Source organism: Macaca nemestrina, chromosome 3 (genome assembly GCF_043159975.1).
Source record: "Macaca nemestrina isolate mMacNem1 chromosome 3, mMacNem.hap1, whole genome shotgun sequence".
NCBI lineage: Eukaryota > Metazoa > Chordata > Mammalia > Primates > Cercopithecidae > Macaca > Macaca nemestrina.
Genome location: NC_092127.1, coordinates 66,903,973 through 66,919,547, shown reverse-complemented (window position 1 = coordinate 66,919,547; position 15,575 = coordinate 66,903,973).

The window sequence follows — 15,575 nt, the reverse complement described above, 5'->3', positions numbered from 1 at the left end:
GAGATATTCTACTGGATTGAGTAAGGTCAGTGTTTTTCATACTGGGATTAGAGAACAGATCACTCCTCGTGGTGTCATGGCTGTAAAAGATGAGATTTGATTGGCAGAAGCCAATTAGACAACTGCTTGGAAGACTTGCCAGATGTCAGTGCAATGGGAAGGAGAAATTGCAATTTGAAAAGATTATACCCTTTTTCATTTGGGATTTTTAAGTTCTTCCAGGTAAAAATATCTCATGTATACAGTTGCTGATGGGTATGTAAATTTTACAACCACTTTGGGGAATAATTTGGAAGTACCTAGAAAAGTTGAAGATGCACGTCCCATACAACCCAGCAATTTCACTTCCAAGTGGCTGCTATGGACTGAATTGTGTCCTCTCAAATTCACATGTTAAAGCCTTAACCTTCAATGTATCTAGTCACAGGGTCTTTAGGAGATATTTAAGGTTAAATGTGGTAATAAGGATGAGGCCCTGATTCAGTAACACTGTGTCTTTCTAACAAGAGGAAGAGAAAGAGATCTCATTCTCCCTCTCTTTCTGCCACATAAAGACACAGTGGGTGGCCACCTACAAGGCAGCAAAAGGGGCCTCACCAGAGCCCAGTTCTCCTTTGTACCTTGATCTCAGACTTCCGTCCTCCAGAACTGTGAGAAAATAAGTTTTGCTTGTTTAATCTACTCAGTCTATGGTGTTTTGTATTTGCATTTGCATGGTATTTTGCAGCCTGAGCAGTCCAAGACAGTGGCTATCCTAGAAAAGCTTTTATGTGTGTCCAGGAAGACAAAATACAAAGTACATATTCATCATACCATTGTTCCTAATAATAAAATTACAGAAACTGGCCAGGCATGGTGACTCATGCCAATAATACCAGCACTTTGGGAGGTCGAGGTGGACGGATCACTTGAGGTCAGGAGTTCAAGACCAGCTTGGCCAACAAGGTGAAACCCCGTCTCTACCAAAAAAAAAAAATACACACACACACACACACACACACACACACACACACATATGTATGTATAAACAAGCTAACTTCCTGTAAAGAAACTATTTATATAACCAAATTCCGTACAACAGTTGAAATGAATGAACTCCAATAACAGGTAATCATATAAATAAACCTCAAAAATATAGTGTCAAGAAATGTCAAGCTGTAAAAGAATGCTTATACATGATATCTTGTAAAATTTAAAACATAAAACAATAGTTTTGGAAACATACTTGTATAAACAAAAATAAGCATTATTTAATGCATGCTTATCATGACAATACATGGTTATCATGTTTTACATAGTTGAGGAAACAGAATTTTGGCTTTTTTAATTCGTTAGGGCCACCTACCACCAGATACCCGATGAGATTCTTTAACCTGTAGTTCATGAAAAATAAATAAAGACTTGAAGGAGAATTCCCAATTATTCTGAGGAATAAAGGCTAAATACACAACTTATGTGTGCGTAATTTCATACTACACAGTTGGAGGCATGATACTAGATAATATTTACACACACACACACAAACTACATGCTTAGCCAGCATAGGTAAGAAAATGGTCTTTATACTTGCTCAAATTAGATTGCTGTCTTTTTTCATTTTCCAGGCTTTGTGAATTCTCTAGTATGTCCTAAACTATTCTCATCCATCACTTTCACCAACAGAGTCCTTATCTCTATTTGGAAAAAAAAAAAAAACTCAGTCTCCTGCTTATCTGATTGTCCAAAATTCACTTAAAATCCTGCTTTGACAAGTAGTATTTCTAAGGATGTTCTCTACTTTCAACATGCTTTGTGGTTCTCTGACCGGGTACCTGTTTGATATTCCCCTCCCGGGTAGATTAAAGGGGTGTTTTAACTCTGATGTTTGGCAGGAAGAGTGCCTTTTCATTTGGGCTAGCAGTGAAAACATCAATGTGTGTGATTTCTTGTCTTCCACCACGAAACACTCCTCGGGGCACAGCAGTTCAAGGGTGCTTTGTAAGTGATATTCTGGAATCACTACTTGCATTTATAGATTTTTACATCATTTTATATGGTTTCATGTTTTATTTATCCATGATATACTTCCAAAAGAAGTAAAAGAAACCTACATATTTCCAATAAAAACACAGAAATAAAAAAATATAATGCAGTGCACCTATTTTTTCCATCAGCTTAAAATTAATATAAAGAATCTTATCCCAGGACATAATTTACTTTGACTTGGGTCACATTTTTTACATACAGTTTGTTCTTTTGTTTATGTCGGTTTTTCCCAAACTGAGTTTTATACAACTGTTATTAAGTCTTTTGTTAAGTGTGAAGAAAAAAAGTGTTTCATTGTCAAATAAACTGGTATAATTGGGGTTAGAACAAATTCAGTAAGTTTCACTTTTGAAGACCTTCTCAGAGGCTATATGTGGCTATACATTAGAAACCCCAAGAGTTGCTAAAGTATACAGTGTAACAACACCCTCACTTCCTTTTCAATGTTGTATTATAGAATGCTTATTGATGTCACAGATTCTGTATTATTTCATATTTAGGCAGATTATAGTTCAAATCCCTTGGATTTATTGTTCAAATCCATTTTTATAATTAGTTTCCTAATCTCATTTTTAAATACAATTGAATTTTATACTTCTTTTAATTTAAATTATGAAATTTACGTTCATAAAAATTCAAATCACACAGAGGTACAGTGAATAAAAAATAAACATTTTCACCCTCTCCAGAATCACATTCTTTTCCCTCAGAAGTAACCATTGACTAGAGTTTGGTGAGTCTCTTTTTAAGTCACTTTTTACAAAACAATCAAGTTACTATTTCAAATCGTCTGAGGAAAACAACAGATATCTTCAAAATTGGATTAGAAAAAAATAGTTTTACAAGTATCTTCAAATTTTATTTATTTATTTATTTCACTGATAATTCATTGGCTACATTTCAAATAGTGTCACATTTGGTTTTAGGTGAAACTTTTGACTTTTCATTAACATAAGTGGTTACCAAGAAAATAAGTTGAAGAATATATAATTTCTTTACATTTTCCCATAAATTATACTAGATAAATTAAATCTTTAACTTTAGTCTTTCTTTAAACCCTTCACTAATTTATGTCAAACTATCAAAATAAGCATAAATCAAACCATACCCTCACTCCCCGAACAGACAAGACCTCAACGCCCTCTAGTGGAGTGGCCTCCATGCTCCATTGTAGGGCACGGATCCCTATCCTAGTGGGTAAGCCAAAGTGAATGAGCTCTTAATGACGATGAAATTATAACTCGTCAAGGTTAGAATGGTACTCCCTCTTTCATTCATTTAACAAATAGTTAGACTTGCTTTAAAAGAAATTAAGTTAAAATGAGCCATCACCAAGAAAACAAGAAAAAACTATGAGGGGAAATATCCACATATAAGATATCAAAGAATAACTTTATCATTATAGAAAATCAGTCTCTGATCTTCCAAGTATCTGTTTGTCTTGACTTCTTACTCTTGGTCACATCACAACTCTTTACTACTGAATTTACAGAGATTTAAATCTATTCTGTCATTTTTTTTAAGTGCTTAGCTTATGTTTGTCTTTAATTTCACTTCTCTGGATTTATCACTTTTCCTTAAGAATTACTTCACTCACTTTCCCAAACAACAACAAAAAATAACCATTTAATTCACTTTTCTGCTTTTCTTTCTCTTTTCTTGGAGACAAAGTCTCACTTTGTTGCCCAGGCTGGAGTGCAATGGCGTGATCACAGCTCACTGTAACCTCGACCACCTGGGCTCAGACGATCCTCCCATCTCAGCCTCCTAAGTAGCTGGGACCACAGCTGTGCACCACCGTGCCCAGCTAGTTTTTTAATTTTTGCAGAAATGGGGGTCTCACTATGTTGCTCTGGCTGGTCTTGAACTCCTGGCTTCAAGCAATCCTCCCACCTTGGCCTCCCAAAGTGCTGGGATTACAGGCATGAGCCATCACACCAAGCCACTTTTCTGATTTTATCCCCCTGAGAATGTGAGCTATCAGATTCTCCCATTTAAAAGATAACTCCTATTCCAGGGAATAATGAGAGGTAGTAGAGGATCGTAGTTAAAAGCGTAGAGTGTGGAGCCAGCAGGCCTGCTTTCAAAGCCTAGAAGAGCCATTTGCTGTCCATGTGATGTTGAGCTAGTCGTTTAAAACCTAAGCATCTCAGTTTTCTCATCTGTAAAATCAGAATGATGGATGATAATAGCATCCAATAGGCATTTGGCTTAAGTAAGAAAATCCATGTAAAGGAGGTAGAAAAGTGCATAAAACATAGTAATCACTCAATAACTGTTACTTGATATTACTACTTCATCAGAGTAAATAAAAATAAGACACCATGAATGAAAGATTTTAATCCAACCTTTCTTTTCAAAACCAAAGGCAAACTGTTCATTAGCCAAACCCCACCATTCCTTGTTTAAATGATTGCATTCACCTCCTAACTAGCCTTGTAGCCAGCAGTCTCTCCCAATTCATCTACTGTCATCAGATTTCTTTTCCTAAAAATAATATTGACATTTCTAGTTCAGGATATGATGAACTAACTTCCTGCTGAAAACAAGTATAAAAACTAATATATAAAACAACTGTGTGAAGAAACTGGAAATCACCCAAATCCTGCAGGGTTGGAAAGGACAGGCTACAATACTTGAGAGGAAAAGCACAGGTGAACTCTACTCTCAACAAGACTTTTTCCCTGATGGCATTTCCAAATTCATAAAATAGGGGACTAGATCCAAGTTGAAATTTTAATGGATTGAAGAGAAACAGATTGGAATCTAGGGCTGCCAAACTGGGCTAAGACTTGAGAGGAAAAAATTATAGAGAACAGGGATTTGATGTGAAATGAAATGAAATGAAATGAAATGAAATGAAATGAAATGAAGAAATGAAAAAGGTCATTCAAACCCCACCCCACTACTCTTTTTGGTTCCTGACTCTCTCTTTAGTTTCATATGCACAAGGTGAGACTGAGAGGTGAAGGCGGCTGGGCTTCTGAGTCGGGTGGGGACTTGGAGAACTTTTCTGTCTAGCTAAAGGATTGTAAATGCACCAATCAGCACTCTGTGTCTAGCTAAAGGATTGTAAATGCACCAATCAGCACTCTGTAAAATGGACCAATCAGCACTCTGTAAAATGGACTGATCAGCACTCTGTAAAATGGACTGATCAGCACTCTGTAAAATGGATCAATCAGCACTCTGTAAAATGTACCAGTCAGCAGGACCTGGGCGGGGCCAAATAAGGGAATGAAAGCTGGCCACCTGAGCCAGCAGCGGCAACCCGCTCCGGTCTCCTTCCACACTGTGGAAGCTTTTTTCTTTTGCTCTTCACAATAAATATTGCTGCTGCTCACTCTTTGGGTCCACGCTACCTTTATGAGCTGTAACACTCACCATGAGGGTCTGTGGCTTCATTCTTGAAGTCAGAGAAACTACGAACCCACCAGGAGCAACAACCAACTCTGGATGCGCCACCTTTAAGAGCTGTAACACTAACTGCGAAGGTCTGCAGCATCACTCCTGAAGTCAGTGAGACCACAAACCCACCGGAAGGAAGAAACTCTGGACACATCTGAACATCTGAAGGAACAAACTCCAGACCCACCATCTTTAAGAGCTATAACACTCACCGCAAGGGTCCGTGACTTCATTCTTGAAGCCAGTGAGACCAAGAACCCACCAGAAGGAACCAATTCCGGACATATTTTGGCGACCGTGGCCCTACTATCACCAAGCAGTGAGTACCATTGGACCCCTTTTGCTTGCTAGTCTGTCCTATTTTTCCTTAGAATTCGGGAGCTAAATACAGGGCACCTGTCAGCCAGTTAAAAGTGACTAGTGCAGCCACCGGACTAAAGACACGGGTGTCAGGCTTTCTGGGAAAGGGCTCTATAACAACCCCCGACTCTTCAGAGTTGGGAACATTAGTTTGCCTGGAACCAGCTTCCGCTTTTCCTGTACTTCTGGGCAGAGCCGAGGGTCGACAGAGAGGAAAGCCATTCAGCTCTGGGGTCCCGACAAGAAGTTGGTTGACCCTGCAGCCATGAGGGGAGCTCTCAAAGTCAGGTCACCCAAGCGAGATTTGCCTATCCATCCTATCTATCCTGACCCTTGCCTCCTGGGTCCTAATGCCTGCCAGACAAACTTCCTCTCACCTCTCTTCTCCGAGGCTAATCCCTCTTCTAAAAACCACTTCCTGTCTCTGGTGCTTTTCTAGTTTCTTCTATAAGAATGATTTCTAGTATAAACTTCAGGACTCTGTTACCTTCTTTTGGCACCCAGGCTCACCAATCAGAAAGACATAATTTTTGCCCAAAGCCCTACAGGTGGAGGGGAACTATCTGGAATTTTAGGATCCCTCCTCAGACTAGCAGGCCTAACAAAAGCTATTCCTGAAGCTACGATATGGGGAGCCTCAGAAACGATATCCTTCCTCTTCATATGATGAGAAGTGAGAACAAAAGTGGTCACTCTTCCAACCCTGGAGATCCCTTCCCTCCCTCAGGGTATGGCCCTCTACTTCATTTTGGGGCATAACACCTTTATAGGACAGGGGTAAAGTCCCAATACTAACAGGAGAATGCTTAGGACTCTAACAGGTTTTCGAGAATGTGTCGGTAAGGGCCACTAAATCTGATTTTTCTCAGACCTCTTTGTGGTCTAGGAGGACAGGCAAGGGTGCAGGTTTTCGAGAATGCGTCGGTAAAGACCACTAACTCTGACCTTCCTCAGGCCTCCTTATGGTCTAGGAGGAAAACTAGTGTTTCTGCTGCTGCATGATGAGCACAACTATTCCAATCAGCAGGGTCCAGGGACTGTTGCGGGTTCTTGGGCAAGGGGTGTTTCTGCTGCTGCATCGGTGAGTGTAACTATTCTGATCAGCAAGGTCCAGGTTGCAGGTTCTAGGGCAGGGGGAGAAACAAACAAACCAAAACCGTGAGTGGTTTTGTCTTTTAGATGGGAAACATTCAGGCATTAACAGGCTCACCCTTGAAATGCAATCTAAGCCATCAGGACCAATTTGACCCGCAAGCCCTGAAAAAGAGGCAGCTCATTTTTTTCTGCACTATGGCCTGGCCCCAACATTCTCTCTCTGATGGGGAAAAATGACCACCTGAGGGAAGTATAAATTATAATACTATCCTGCAGCTTGACCTTTTCTGTAAGAAGGAAGGCAAATGGAGTGAAATACCTTATGTCTAAGATTTCTTTTCATTGAAGGAGAATCCATAACTATGCAAAGCTTGCAATTTATATCCCACAGGAGGAACTCTCAGCTTACCCCTGTATCCTAGCCTCCCTATAGCTCTCCTTCCTATTAATGATGAGTCTCCTCTAATCTCCCCTGCCCAGAAGGAAACAAACAAAGAAACCTCCAAAGGACCACAAAAAACCCCAGGTTACTGGTTATGTCCCCTTCGAGCTGTAGGGGGAGGGGAATTTGGTCCAACCCGGGTGCATGTCCCCTTCTCCCTCTCTGATTTGAAGCAGATCAAGGCAGACCTGGGGAAGTGTTCAGATGATCCTGATAGGTACATAGATATCCCACAGGGTCTAGGGCAAACCTTCGATCTCACTTGGAAAGATGTCATGCTATGGTTAGATCAAACCGTGGCCTTTAATGAAAAGAATGCAGCTTTAGCTGCAGCCCGAGAGTTTGAAGATACCTCGTATCTTAGTCAAGTAAATGATAGAATGACAGTCGAAGAAAGGAACAAATTCCCTACTGGTCAACAAGCCATCCCCAGTATGGATCCCCACTGGGATCTAGACTCAGGTCATGGGGACTGGAGTCATAAACATCTGCTGACCTGTGTTTTAGAAGGACTAATAAGAATTGGGAAAAAGCCCATGAATTATTCAATGATGCCCCCCATAACTCAGGGAAAGGAAGAAAATCCTGCCTTCCTCAAGCGGCTACGAGAGGCCTTAAGAAAATATATTCCCCTGTCGCCCGACTCACTCGAGGGTCAACTGACCCTAAAAGATAAGTTTGTTACCCAATCAGCTGCAAGTATCAGGAGAAAGCTCCAAAAGCGAGCCCTGGGCCCTGAACAAAACCTGGAGGCATTATTAAACCTGGCAACCTTGGTGTTCTACAATAGGGACCAAGAGGAACAGGCCCAAAAGGAAAAGTGAGATCAGAGAAAGGCCATAGATTTAGTTGTGGCCCTCAGACAAACAAACCTTGGTGGTTCAGAGAGGACAGAAAATGGATCAGGCCAATCACCTGGTTTGTTATCAGTGTGGTTTACAAGGACACTTTAAAAAAGATTGTCCAACGAGAAACAAGCTGCCCCCTTGTCCATGTCCGCTATGCCAAGGCAATCACTGGAAGGCACACTGCCCCAGAGGACAAAGGTTCTCTGGGCCAGAAGCCCCCAACCAGATGATCCAATAACAGGATTGAGGGTGCCCAGGGCAAGGATCAGCTCATGTTATCACCCTCACTGAGCCCCGGGTACATTTAACCATTGAGGGCCAGGAAATTGACTTCCTCCTGGACATTGGCATGGCCTTCTCAGTGTTAATCTCCTGTCCTGGACGACTGTCCTCAAGGTCTGTTACCATCTGAGGAATCCTGGGACAGCCTGTAACCAGGTATTTCTCCCACCTCCTCAGTTGTAATTGGGAGACTTTGCTCTTTTCACATGCCTTTCTTGTTACGCTGAAAGTCCCACACCCTTATTAGGGAGGGATATATTAGCCAAAGCTGGAGCTATTATCTACATGAATATGGGGAACAAATTACCCATTTGTTTCCCTTACTTGAGGAGGGAATGAACGCTTAAGTCTGGGCATTGGAAGGACAATTTGGAAGGGTAAAAAATGCCCACCCAGTCCAAATCAGGTTAAAAGATCCCACCACTTTTCCTTGTCAAAGGCAACATCCCTTATGGCCTGAAGTTCATAAAGGATTACAGGATATTATTAAATATTTAAAAGCTCAAGGCTTAGTAAGGAAATGCAGCAGTCCCTGCAACACCCCAATTCTAGGAGTACAAAACCCAAACAGTCAGTGGAGACTAGTGCAAGATCTTAGACTCATCAATGAGACAGTAATTCCTCCATATAATGTAGTGCCCAACCCCTATACCCTGCTCTCTCAAATACCAGAGGAAGCAGAATGGTTCACTGTTCTGGACCTCAAGGATACCTTCTTCTGTATTCCTCTGCACTCTGACTCCCAGTTTCTCTTTGCCTTTGAGGATCCCACAGACCACATGTCCCAACTTACGTGGACAGTCTTGCCCCAAGGGTTTAGGGATAGCCCTCATCTGTTTGGTCAGGCACTGGCCCAAGATCTAAGCCACTTCTCAAGTCCAGGCACTCTGGTCCTTCAGTATGTGGATGATTTACTTTTGGCTAGCAGTTCAGAAGCCTTATGCCAGCAGGCTACTCTAGATCTCTTGAACTTTCTAGCTAATCAAGGGTACAAGGTGTCTAGGTTGAAGGCCCAGCTTTGCCTCCAGCAGGTCATATATCTAGACCTAATCTTAGCCAGAGGGACCAGGGCCCTCAACAAGGAATGAATACAGCCTATACTGGCTTATGCTTGCCCTAAGACATTAAAACAGTTGTGGGGATTCCTTGGAATCACCAGCTTTTGCCGACTGTGGATCCCCAGATACAGTGAGCTAGCCAGACCCCTCTATATTCTAATCAAGGAGACCCAGAGGGCAAATATTCATCTAATAGAATGGGAATCAGGGGCAGAAACAGCCTTCAAAACCTTAAAGCAGGCCCTAGTACAAGCTCCAGCTTTAAGCCTTCCCACAGGACAAAACTTCTCTTTATACGTCACAGAGAGAGCAGGGATAGCTCTTGGAGTCCTTACTCAGATTTGTGGGACAACCCCACCATCAATGGCATACCTAAGTAAGGAAACCCATGTAGTAGCAAAAGGCTGGCCTCACTGTTTAAGGGTAGTTGCAGCGGTGGCCATCTTAGTGTCAGAGGCTATAATAATAATACAAGGAAAGGATCTCACTGTCTGGACTACTCATGATGTAAATGGCATACTAGGTGCCAAAGGAAGTTTATGGCTATCAGACAACTGCCTACTTAGATACCAGGCACTACTCCTTGAGGGACTGGTGCTTCAAATACATATGTGTGCGACCCTCAACCCTGCCACTTTTCTTCCAGAGGATGGGGAACCAATCGAGCATGACTGCCAACAAATTATAGTTCAGATTTATGCTGCTGAAGATGATCTCTCAGAAGTCCCCTTAGCTAATCCTGACCTTAACCTATACACGAATTGACGTTCATTTGTGGAGAATGGGATACGAAGGGCAGGTTATGCCATAGTTAGTGATGTAACCGTGCTTAAAAATAAGCCTCTTCCCCCAGGGACCAGTGCCCAGTTAGCAGAACTAGTGGCACTTACCCGAGCCTTAGAACTGGGAAAAGAAAAAATAATAAATGTGTATACAGATAGCAAGTATGCTTATCTAATCCTACATACCCATGCTGCAATATGGAAAGAAAGGGAGTTCCTAACCTCTGGGGAAACCCCCATTAAATACCACAAGGAAATTATTGAGTTGTTGCACACAGTGCAAAAACTCAAGGAGGTGGCAGTCTTACACTATCGAAGCCATCAAAAAAGGGAAGGAGAGGGGAGAACAGCAGCATTAGCAGCTAGCAGAGGCAGGAAAAGACCAGCAGAAAGGAAAGAGAGAAAGAGACAGAAAGTCAGAGAGAGAGAGAGAGGAAGAGACAGAGACAAAGAGGGAGTCAGAAAGAGAGAGACAAAGAAGTCAAAAAGAAAGAAAGATGGAAGTGGTTTAAAAAAAAAACAAACCAGTATACTCTATTCCTTTAAAAGCCAGGGTAAATTTAAAACCTATAATTGGTCATTGAAGGTCTTCTCCGTGACCCTATAACACTCCAATAACACCTTGTTGTCAGTGCAAACAAGGGCGTAGCCCGAAAGCACTGAGGCCACTGACAACCCATAGTCTTCCTATCAAAAATCCTTAACCCAGTAGGTTTTCTGATAGGGAATTTAAATCTTAATTAATTACCATACAAAGGTCTGACCAGATCTAGGAGGAACTCCCTTCAGGACACGACCATAGATGGTTCCTCCCAGGCAGCTAAGGAAAAGAAAAAAAGACACAATGGGTATTCAGTAAGCGATAAGGGAACTCTTGGTAGAAGCAGTTAGGAAAGTTGCCTAATAATTGGTCTGCTCAAACATGTGAGTTGTTTGTACTCAGTCAAATCTTAAAGTACTTACAGAGTCAGGAAGGCGACATCTATACCAGTTCTAAGTTAATATGGATTGAACAAGGTTTTATTAGTAGCAAAGAAAAATTAAAATCCCAAACTCACAAGGTTTTCAACTAAAGTAAAGTTTGCTAAAAATTAACAGTGTAACATGCATTATCCTACTACCACACACTCTCAAAGGATTTCTCAGTTTGCAAGAAATAAAAAAATATATATCCAGTAAGGAGACTAACTACAATCTGAAATAGACTCTTTGGCAGCAGTGACTCTCCAAAACTGCTGAGGGCTAGACCTCCTCACTGCTGAGAAAGGAGGACTATGCACCTTCTTAGGGAAAGAGTGTTGCTTTTACACTAACCAGTCAGGGATAGTATGAGATGCTGCCCGGTATTTACAGGAAAAGGCTTCTGAGATCAGCAACGCCTTTCAAACTCTTATACTGACCTCTGGAGTTGGGCAACATGGCTTCTCCCCTTTCTAGGTCCCATGACAGCCATCTTGCTATTACTCACCTTCAGGCCCTGTATTTTTAACCTCCTTCTCAAATTTGTTTCCTCTAGAATCGAGGCCATCAAGCTACAGATGGTCTTACAAATGGAACCCCAAATGAGTTCAACGAACAACTTCTACTGAGGACCCCTTGACCGACCTCCTGGCCCTTTCACTGGCCTAAAGAGTTCTCCTCTGGAGGACACTACAACTGCAGGGCCCCTTCTTCACCCCATCCAGCAGGAAGTAGCTACAGCAGTCATCACCCAGTTCCCAACAGCAGTTGGGGTGTCCTGTTTAGAGGGAGGATTGGGCTGGGCTTCTGGGTCAGGTGGGGACTTGGAGAACTTTTCTGTTTGGCTATAGGACTGTAAATGCACCAATCAGCACTCTGTGTCTAGCTAAAGGTTTGTAAACACACCAATCAGCACTCTGTGTCTAGTTAAAGGTTTGTAAACGCACTAATCAACACTCTGTAAAAACACACCAATCAGCACTTTGTGTCTGGCTAAAAGATCGTAAATGCACCAATCAGCACTCTGTAAAATCACACCAATCAGCACTCTGTATCTAGCTAAAGGATTGTAAACACACCAATCAGCACTCTGTAAAATGGACCAATCAGCAGGACATGGGCAGGGCCAAATAAGGAAACAAAAACTGGCCACCAAAGCCAGCAGCAGCAACCCACTTGGGTCCCCTTCCATGCTGTGGAAGCTTTTTTCTTTCGCTCTTTGCGATAAATCTTGCTGCTGGTCACTCTTTGGGTCCAAACTACCTTTGTAAGCTGTAACACTCACTGCGAGGGTCTGCGGCTTCATTCCTGAAGTCAGCGAGACCACAAACTCACTGGGAAGAACAAACAACTCCGGACGTGCCACCTATAAGAGCTGTAACACTCACTGCAGAGGTCTGCAGCATCACTCCTGAGGTCAGCGAGACCACAAACCCACCAGAAGGAAAAAACTCTGGACACATCTGAACACCTGAAGGAACAAACTCTGGACACACCATCTTTAAGAGCTGTAACACTCACTGCGAAGGGCTGCAGCTTCACTCGTGAAGTCAGTGAGACCACAAACCCACTGGAAGGAAGAAACTCCGGACACATCTGAACATCTGAAGGAACAAACTCCAGATGCACCATCTATAAGAGCTGTAACACTCACCGCGAGGGTCCATGGCTTCATTCTTGAAGTCAGCAAGACCAAGAACCCACCAGAAGGAACCAATTCTGGACACAAGACTACAAAAAAACTTAGCAGAAAACAGGATCTGAGAGAACAAAGACCTGAGCAAAAGTTTAATTAGACAGCTGTGCAATGCTGCAAAGATAGAAATTTGAGTTCAAGCCCAGGTAAGATAAAGGGGTCTTGGGGAAGGGTATGTCTGTAAAGATATCCTGGACTTTCAATTGAGATGCAGAAGTATTATACCCTATGAGTAAGGACAAATCTGAAAGAGAAAAGCCTTAATAATGACTAAAACTATCCTCATTCCTCCAAAGAATCAAAATGATCCTCTTATATCTTATCCACCTGCTGGAAGAAAACTTAATCTTCTTTGGAGGAAAGTAACAGTATGTATAGGCGCTACAATATTTCACTCATATCTGGCTAAAAAACAGGACCAAATAACTAAAAGCTACACTTTTAAAAGTACAATAATAATAGACCTAAAGATAATGAAAACATTGAAGTAATCAGATAGGGAGTTGAAAATAAAGATCATTAATGTGTTCAATAAAACAGAGGATGCCTGAAATCCCAGCACTTTGGGAGGCTGAGGCAGGCAGATCACTTGAGGCCAGGAGTTCGAGACAAGCCTGGCCAACATGGCAAAACCCCATCTCTACTAAAAATACAAAAATTAGCCACGCATGCTGGTGCACATCAGTAATCCCAGCTGCTCAGGATGCTGAGGCACAAGAATGACTTGAACTCAGGAGGTGGAGGTTGCAGTGAGCCAAGATCACACCACTGCACTCCAGCCTGGGTGACAGAGTGAGACTCTGTCTCAAAAGAAAAGAAAAGAAAACAAACAAACAAAAAGAAAAACAGAGGAAATATTGATAATTTCAACAAAGACCTGGAATCTATTAGATGCAGCAGAACAGAGAACTTCCAGTAAACTGGAAAACAAGTCAATAAACTTACTTAGTTTGAAGCATGGAAAGGCAAAGGGATGGAAAATACAGAAAAGAGTATGAGAGATACATGAAAAACAATGATAAAGTCTAACACTTATAATTGGAATCTTAGAAATAGAGAGGATATGATTATTTGGAAACAACATTTGAAGAAATACTGGCTCTAAAAATGTTCCAAAGTTGCTAAAAGACATGAAACCACAGAATCAAGACATTATGAACCTTGTGTAGAATAAAATTATAAAGAAAACCACACATGGGTACATCATATTTGAGTTGCTAATAACAAAGACAAATAGACAAGTCTTAGAATCACTCAGAATTGAGTGATTCTAATAAAAAGAAAAGCCACATGTTATTTTCAAAAAAGCAACGATAAAGTTATTAGGTTGGTGCAAAAGTAATTGCAGTTTTTGCCATAAAAGTAATGGCAAAAATTACTTTTGTACCAACTTAATATTAGCTTACTTTTCAACAGACATTATGGAAATTGGAATATAATGAAATGGAATTAAAATGCTAAAAGAAAAAATAACTTCTTACCTTGCCACTTAGAAGTCTATACACAGTAAAAATATTATTCAAAAATGGAGGCAAAAAGTAAGGCCTTTGCAGACAAAAGCTGAGAGAATTTATCACCAGCAGATCTTCACCACAATACCAAAGAGTTATTTAGGCTGATGAAAATTATCCCAGATGGAACCACAAGCCAGCATAAAAGAATGAAGAGCACCAGTTTATAAAAGACAAAAAATAATACTTATACCTTGTAAGGATTCGAATATATTTAGAAGTAAAACACATGACAGTAGCACAGTAGATGAGGGAGATAAACAGAGCTAATCTGTTGAGAAATTATTCCATTTTTAGAGAATTGTTAAAAGTAGTAATTAAAGGTAAACCGTAATAACTCTAAGATGCATGTACTATTCTATTGTTTAAATAACCACCCCAAAACTCACTGGTCTACAACAATCACAGTATTTATTTTGTTCATGAATCTACAATTTGGGCAGGGCTTAGTGGGGCAGATTGTCTACTATGTCCTACTCAGCATTAGCTAGGATGGCCCAAAGGTTAGCTAACTTATCTGTTTGGTAGTTGATGCTAGCTCTTGGCTGGAACCTCTATGGTACTATGTCCAGAACACCAAAATATGGTCTTTGTATATAGCTCCCTGACTTGGGATGGTGGCTAGGTTTCAAGGTTGGGTGCCAGGATAGACAGCCAGGCAGAAGCTATATCTCCTTTTCTAACCTATCCTCAGAAGTCATGTAGTGTCACCTTTACCAGATTCTATTGGGTAAAAGCAGGTCACTGAAGACATCCATATTCAAGGGGAGGGAAATTAAGACTCTACCTGTTTATGAGAGGAATGTCAAATCACTTGTGGACAAGCTTTAAAAACAACAGAGTTCCAACAAATTTCGAAGAATTGTTTTCAGATCAAATTCTCTGACAACAATGCCATTCTATTACAAATCATTATAAAAAATGATATTTCCTACATTTTCTCCTAGAAGCTTTATCTTTTTGCCTTTCATATCTAAACCCACAATCATCTAGAATTGATTTGTATGTATGGTGTGAGACTGGGGGTCAAAATTTCTTTTGAATTTCTTATGAATATACTATTGACTTGAAACCATTATAATGAAAATGTCCCTCTTCTCTATAAAGC